The sequence below is a fragment of the Phodopus roborovskii genome, unplaced genomic scaffold, assembly GCF_943737965.1.
Source record: "Phodopus roborovskii unplaced genomic scaffold, PHOROB, whole genome shotgun sequence".
Classification (NCBI taxonomy): domain Eukaryota; kingdom Metazoa; phylum Chordata; class Mammalia; order Rodentia; family Cricetidae; genus Phodopus; species Phodopus roborovskii.
Window position 1 is genome coordinate 12,332,902 of NW_026126599.1, and position 8,175 is coordinate 12,341,076.

The following is an 8,175-nucleotide window of genomic DNA, read 5'->3' on the forward strand; positions in this document are numbered from 1 at the left end:
TGTTTGTGCTTAGCATTGTATATTGTGTGATTTAATGGAAGTAATTAAGTGGATGATAGATGCAGAGATTTGTCTCCGATTCTAAGGGGACCATTCCTATTGAGCTTCTTTTGCTATCTGTATTCTGACTGTAATAAGAATTTCTCTATAATAATCTTCTCAATCATTTTCAATGAAATGGGAAGTACTATGGCGATCTGGTAATAAATACATTTCAAACGTTGTATATAATGCTCTATATTATTACAGAAATCATCTTTGCGAAAATGTGATATGCTCCTATACATCAATGGGGGCCCTAAAACTGAGTTCATAAAAATGAGAAACACCATCTCTGATCACAATAACTCCTTGCTTGGATCTATTTTAGTCTTCGTCTTTGTTTGACTTCTTAGAGTTTGGTGGGGTTCACTTTGATTTGGCACAATTCTTGGAAATATTTAAAGTTTATTTAATTTTCAGATTTTAAAAATATAACTAAAGTGGGTTGTGGACAGATAGCTAGCCATCTCTCAGGGGCTGATTGTTCTAGAGGACTCAGGTTCATTTCCCAGTACCCACATGGCAGCTCATGACTAACTCCCGTTCCAGGGATCCAACACCCACTCTCAGATATACTTCCAGACAGTACAAAAATTGCATATAAATAAAAAGTTAAAAATAACTAAAATGGGTGAAGTTCTTTTCATTAGGTTTGACTTATTTCTTCCTGATGTTTATGAAGGGCAGAGATCATGTTTTCCTTTTGGAATCCATATTGAGCTCTTCCACGTCCTAAAATTGTTACCATAAAATAAAAATGGCCAACTGGTCAATGGTTTGGGCAACAAAGGCTAAAGTGCTAGTCATATTGAGTATCAGAAACTTCATTGGGTTTTTCCATTTTAGTTTTTATTCATCCATCCCTTACTGAGTCATTTGGTTTAAAGTCATTGCATGGGGTATGTGAAGGTCATCTATACCTGACTCATCACTAGTGGTGTCCAGCAGGGTAGTATACCTAGTCAGGGAAGACAGGAGACATCCAGCTAGGCCCCAACTTAGCAGTACTTATGTGTCATTCACAGGAGCTGGCGTGTCCTGTCCAACAATGCCTGATAGCTTCCACCATATCTCAGTTGACACTGAGTTGGAAGGATTTCTAGCAGGGTCTAATACATAGCATTGTGTTTTGACAGGAAAAGGGGAGTTGAATATCTACACATGATCCCTAGAAATCCATGTGGTGATTGTGAGTGAGGGGTATCCTTCATGTCCTTAAACTGACAATGTATGTAGGGTGTAGACAGTGGGAAGGGCTTGCAGAGCACATATGAATTCAGGCTCTGCTGCTTCCCCACCTGACTGTACCATCCAATACAGTGCTATTATCAGATTTACCTTCACAGCTATCTCCGTCCCGCACAACACGGTATCATCCCTCATCACACCACACAGCACACTCTACAATTCCACCTTCTCAGAGCCACACAAAATACACTGACAGAGATTTGTTGTTTCCTGGGTTGTGTCAGGGGCCAGGATCTATCTCAATGTCCTAGGGAAATGTCTACTCCCATCATCCATCAGTGTTTGTATTTTCTTGGTTGGTGGCATCAGGGGTCAGTGTCCACAGTTCATCTTCTCCATGTTATTTTCTGCTTGGGCAGGACTTCTGGGTTATCTGGGAGGACATAAAGGCATAGATTACTTTGTTCACTGTCAAAATACAAAGGTGTCTAACTTGGGCAGAGATTCAACAACATGTTCAAAAGGGGACTATACTGTAGATTCCCAGATCTTGTTGGTGATTTCGGTGGATGTCTGAGGTTGGAAGGTAGAAGAGTGGCCATTTCATTGTCCTCCACAGCGTGTCCTCATAATGCCCCATGGAGCCTCTGAGTTCCTCCAGAGCTCAGGCAATGACATGTTAATCTTCTAGGGAAGGAGAGGTAAGAGGCATACTTCATCTTTAATGTCACCAATGCCAAGTGTGCACCTCTCAAGTCAGGAGTTTGGGAGTCCATGATTCAGGATGTGGCCAGGCACCTACAAGAGAAGGTTGATTTTTAGATCAATGATGAGGCTGGCAGAAAGATTTTCACCAGCCCTAGACCCATGGGCTTTCAGATAATGTCAGGTTTATTTTCTGTGGAATTCAGGACCAAGTGAGGCAGGGTCAGTGTCCATTTTCTTCCTATGAGATCTTCCTGAGGGAAAGCTCAGTGTGGTCTCCTCAGGAAGCTCTGATTTCAGGGATTGGTTGCCCTGGATTCCCTGTTACTGTCCATTCAAAGGCTCTAGGATCAAGGACAAGCAGAAGTTTCCCATCAACATGTCTGTATCTGGGCACTGTCCTTCCTACACCCCATTTCATTCGACAGTTGTCTTATTGACACAGGAGGCACACATGGTGAAAATGGACTTTGTCACAGAAAATGTTCAACAGAACCTGAGATTGAGGATTGAAAGATGGTCAATGAGTGTTCTGGAGTTTCCTCTGAGACTACAAGGGACCCAGCTGTATCCACAATTGACATAGAATTTGGGTCAAAGGAATTTAAGCAGTGTTGCAACCAGTCATGCTCTTTCCAAGAAAGCAAGATCCTGATCATCTCTGGGACTCACTTTTCCCATTGGGAGGTGAACAGTACTGAGCAATGTGGGGTAGTGTGTGTAGAGAGGTGGGTCCAACAGAATAGTACTGACAGCACCTCTTCCTGTTTCCTCCATCAGGCAGGCTGTGAGGAAAAAGGGTGTTTAGTGTGTGAGCCTAATCTGCAGACAACTTTTCTCATGTAACAGTCTAAAGGCCACAATATGCTGCCTCTGGTGGCCATTGATTAAAAAAAAGTTCTCATTATGTGGCCTTTTGGGCATCATGTCTGCATTGTGAGATTCATATTCTCAGAGACTAACACATGGGCCTGGAGTCTCAGGTCCACTTGTGCTATCTCTTGTGAGATTCCATGACCAGGCCACACACCCATGTCTCCTTGGCCAGGTTTCGTTAAGTTCATCAGGACTGAAGTCTGCCCTAGTGGTCACTCACTGCCAGACAGAACAGCTCTGTGCTGAGGACCAGCATGTTCTTTGTCCCTGGGAAAGTTTCCTAGCTAGGATGTGTGAACCTTCATGCTCCTGTTCCTGAAACCCAAAATAGACTAAGTCACTGGGAAGTGACAGAATAATGTCATATGTATCATATGTTGTTGCTATTGTAATATACACATGTGAGAAGATGTTCACCCTCTTTGATTCAAACTGTTCCTTCTCAACAAGTTTTATCAACATCCCTCTGAAGCCATGTCTAGGCTATTGCTTTCCTTCTGTCTTTATTGTACTCTACAAAACGAGCTCAATGACCACATTCCCTTGGATTTGGGGATAGCCTGCCTGACCAGCCTCATGCTTCCTAACCTATGAGTGAGAGTCAAGTTTATCCCAGAAACCAAACACTTGTCATCTACCACAGGCAGGCACATAGTAGTCTCAATGAGGCCTTCAGCCATGTGCTTCCTGTAGATGAACCTAGGCATTCATCCCCTTCAGAGTGGCCATACATCACAGCATCCAGCAGCAGGTATACCTACAATCAAGCTGGATCAAATTGGACCAAACCCCTTTGAACCAGATCAAAACCGGTTCAGACCAGATCAAACTGGATCGACCCATTTCAAACTTAATCAAACCGGTTCAAGCTTGATCAAACCGGTTCAGACCAGGCCAAACCGGTTCAGACTGGACCAAACCGGTTTAGTCTGGTTCAGACTGGATCAAACTGGTTTAGACTGGTCAAACTGGTTCAAACCCATTCAAACATGCATGTCTGAAGGTCAGTAGAAGAGGGAGTACTGTGGGACTGGTGATATTGAACTCAGATTTGTAAATTTGCATATCCACACAGGGATACAAGTTAATGTGCTAATTGCAAAGGACACATGATGGTGTCAGATAGAAAACTAATGACATAAGTATATGAAGAGGATACAGGGAAAGAGCACATACACAGTATCAAGAGTGAAATTTTGGCATGTTCCAGAAAACATATTCATCTTAAGATGACTGTGTTGTGTTGGATAAGAAAGACCTGGAAGCTAAACCACTTTGTTTTCTCTCATTTGAAACATTTGGAGGTTTGAAGGAGCAAGAGCACAAATGGCAGGACACTAAGGACAAGGCAAAGGTCAGTGGTCTCATGAGATGGTCCACAATGTTCTGAGGAGGGAAATGATCCCTCTGACTGCACAGACAGTCCAGACTGTGCTGAAGAGAGCCCTAGGTGTTTGAGTATCAGGGCCTCTGCAGCCTGGGGCTCCCCATTAGCCAGCATGTATGAACAAGATTCAGTGACCTAACAAACAACCCAAAGTGGTTTTGACAAGTAAAGATAATAGCACTGGGGGATCCATGTGCAAGACTAGCCATGAAAGACAGCAGCCAAGCAGACTGTATCTGAGTGTTGGATGAGGAGAAATGGAAGTTCCTCTCTATAATGTGTGGCTTCATGCCCTGCCTCTACCACCGGTGTCCTTGAAGTGACAGCTCTACCTTTAAAACAGGTACCAAATGTTTCAGTGACCCACCTTGAGTCCTAAGACTTGTTCTGATAGCCCAAGTGGAAAGAACTCAATCAATCAGACCAGGTAGCCAATTGGGACTCTTCTGATTGGTCATAGTGAAATCATGTGACTTGTTCCTGGACTGCAGTTGGAGGTCCTGTGGAAACAGGGTTAGTGTGCATCCTTTAGTACCCTGTGCATTATTTCAAAGGATGTACCAGCTAGGGCACACCTCCTCCAGCCCACTGCCCTATGTCTAAGGAAGGCTTCATGACAGTTCTTCTCTCCTCCTGGTGTCTGCTCATGGTGGACATAGACTTCTATTCTGAAGTTAAGATTTGGAGTTTGTACCCTGCCTCTAGTTTATCTTACTCAGTTAAATCCCTACCCTGTTAACATGAAGAAGCATAGAATTGGTACAATTCTGTCTCAAGTGTTTTGGGGGAATTTACCATTCATGGTATACAGTCCTTGAAGCCTGGCATGGCATTGACTTTGTAATCACAGCCCACAGGAGGCAGGTATGGATTTGTGTGTTTGAGATCTGTATGTTCTACTTCGACAGTCTCAGGGTCATCGGGATATTATAGTGAGATCCAGCCTCAAAACATAAAATATAAAATGTGGATTCTGGAAATGACTGTATCATATTTGCAGAACTCAAGAGAACAGTCAAACATTCCACAGCCTGAACTTCACTGATTTGCAACTGAAAAAAGTCCTGACCCCAGTTGGTACCCACAAACTGAAAATCGCTCTCACCCCCTAAGCAAGCAGCTTCTTGCTCTGTGCATATGGACTCAGCAGATGGCCAGGGATCTAGAAAGTAAGTGACAGCACAAGCCAGCTGTCATCCTGCTGGGAAGAAGGTCTGGCCAAAGCCTTCAGTTTGCTAAAAACCCAGGGTCAGACGGTCAGAAGAGAAGCCGGATGCCAAGTATAACAGAGGATGGTTCCTTCCTTGCCAAACCTTTGCAGTCTCCCACTGCTCTTCAGTCTAGCAAGTCACTGGTAACTTTCCCTCTGTGTCAGGGAGGCTGGCATAGGCCATCTCATGTGATCCTTCTCTTCACAACATCAACACTAGACTTGAAGATTCCTTTTCTAACTAAAACAGATAATTACTGTAGTCAAATTTACCTTCTGGTAGTGATTCACATACACTAGGGCCCTGGATAACCCACTGAGTTCAGTTCCCCTTGTCATATCAGTGCACTGCTGCCTACATGGAAGGTGTCCTAGAAAACAGCCCAGACACCACACTGCACCAGTGGCTGTCATCAAGAGCTCCACCATGGTCAAGGTACCTTGTAAGCTTGACCCCTGTGGTCTTTGGACATAGAGAAGTCATATGACAGCTGGCCTTATGAAAGCATCAGGCCTGGCAAGACTTACTTACCTTCCCACACTGGAGCAGAACAACGTTAATGTAAGGTAAATGTAAGTTATAAATCCTTCCTTGAGTTGGGAAAATGTTGCCCAATTTTGCATCTGGAAATGAGAGACAAATTGGAAACCTGGATGAAGGGGGTTATGGAGACAAAGACATATATGTCATCATATTTGCCATAGGCTGTGTCTGCCTGGAGCAGGAGAGCTCTCCACTGAATGATGGAGCCACCCTTCTTTCCTGTCATACCCTTTAGCAGTATTCCAGGACAAGAAACCTTTCCAAGAAAGCATCACACTTCTGTACCTTGACACTTGCCGGAGACCATAAGAGCAGGGTCTTCTGCCCTTGTGGCTGGCAATAAACCAGTGTTCATACTCTGTTCTGCCCAAGACATTTAGTCCTGGTCTTACTTCTTCAAGACCACTGCTCCAGCAAAGCATAATTTCTCCCGACTAATTTTCAGGTAAGCTCCTCAGGACACCTCTGTCCTGCTCTCTCCAGGTCCTCTCATTTTCTCTTTGTCCTCTCTACCTCTCCCCCCCTGCCACTTTCTTTCTTCTCCCATCGCACACTGGCTTTACAGTTGCTGCAATTCTTCCAAAGACAGCCAGAAAGCAGTTTGGAGGTGATGGGGTGAACAAAGGGGAGGTGAATCTTGAGACCTGCGTGAAGTCTGTCCTGTGCACAGAGGCAGCCCTTTTAGATGCTATGGATGCCTGGATCCCACAGGAACCATGAAACAGTGGAGGTAGACATTCATTGGGTCGATGTTACCTGTGACTATGTAGGGAAGTCCAACAGTACAGGGGCATCAGTGAGGTGAATGGTTGGGAAGATGGGAATTGAGACTCTACAGCTGCAGGATGTATACAAGAACTGGAGCCCTGATACACTGCTGCACTAGACATGGGATTCTGACCTGGCTCCTTCCTGTTACACACCAAGACAGTATTTCAAGGGACCATTTCACTTCCCCAAATAAATACCAAAAGGACAAGGAAAGTGCCTCTCTTAGTGACTCTGACAGACAGGACTTACTGAGCACTGAGGAAGATGGGACTCCACTGACCAATAGGCCTGTACTTTTCTCCTGCCACGCCCTAGCTTTGTGGGTAAGAACAAGACGCTATACTACTTGTGTGCCTTGCCACATGCTAGGAACCCTCAGAGCAGGCCCTCTCCTCTTTGTTGCTGGCTATTCCTAACCCCTTCCCAATATGCACTTTAGAGGAGATTTGTTCCCGCTCTAGCTTGTCCAGGGCCCCTGACAGAGGTCAACACACTCATCTGTTTTCATGTTACTTTGTTGGCAGGAAGTTCTCAGGACTGTATTCCTCACTCCTTACCACCTTTCGCTTCCCCTTTTCCTGTTCCCAATGACTCCCCTTCATCTCATTTCATCCATCTCCCCCTCCAGAGGACTTACAGAGGTCTTCCTGTCCTTTCCAAAGGACAGTCTCAGAATAAGTTGGAGTGGTTAAAGTGACCAGAGGCTGAGCAGCCCAGGTTGGCACAAAGGCATCCTTGGCTGTAGAGGCAGCTGAGTGGTGCTACGAGCACAACCAAAGCAATGGAGGTCGAGGGTCCCTGGGTAGATGTGCCCTGTGCCCGCCTCTTAGTACAACCGCAGTGCTGGAGCTGGAGTAAGCTGAAGAAGATGTAAGCCCAGACCCAATAGCTGAAGGATGGATGCAGGAGCCTGTCGCTCTGGGGTGGGGGGAGTTGGCACTCCAGAGATCTGTCCTGACTGCCTCCAGTGGCTGTCACACCTCACCAGGGTGGATTTCTATTAGGTCATTTCTGGTTCCTCACTTCAAAGCAGAAAGAAACATGAAAATACCTATATTAGTGACTTTAACAGATAAACAGCCGGTGACATAGTTCTCCTGATTCCTCTGTTCTGAAACTTTGTCCCCTTTAGCCATACTCTCCTCCCTTCCTTCCCACCCGATGGTCCCCATGCTATGCTATCTGCATTTGAATTTATGTTCCAGGCACTTACATGAACAGCAAGCTGTGTAAATGTGCCATCTAATGTACTAGGCATCTTAAATTCTCTGCCCTCTATGTGGGTACAATTTGTCATGTAAAATGATATTAAAATAACATATTGAAAATACAGTGGACCAAACCATCTGTGCTCCATGTAGGACTCCATTGTCCCTTCTTTCTTTGAAGTCCCTGACACAAGGATCCAGGGCTTACCTTGGGGTGGGCCGGCAGCAGCAGCAGCAACAGCAC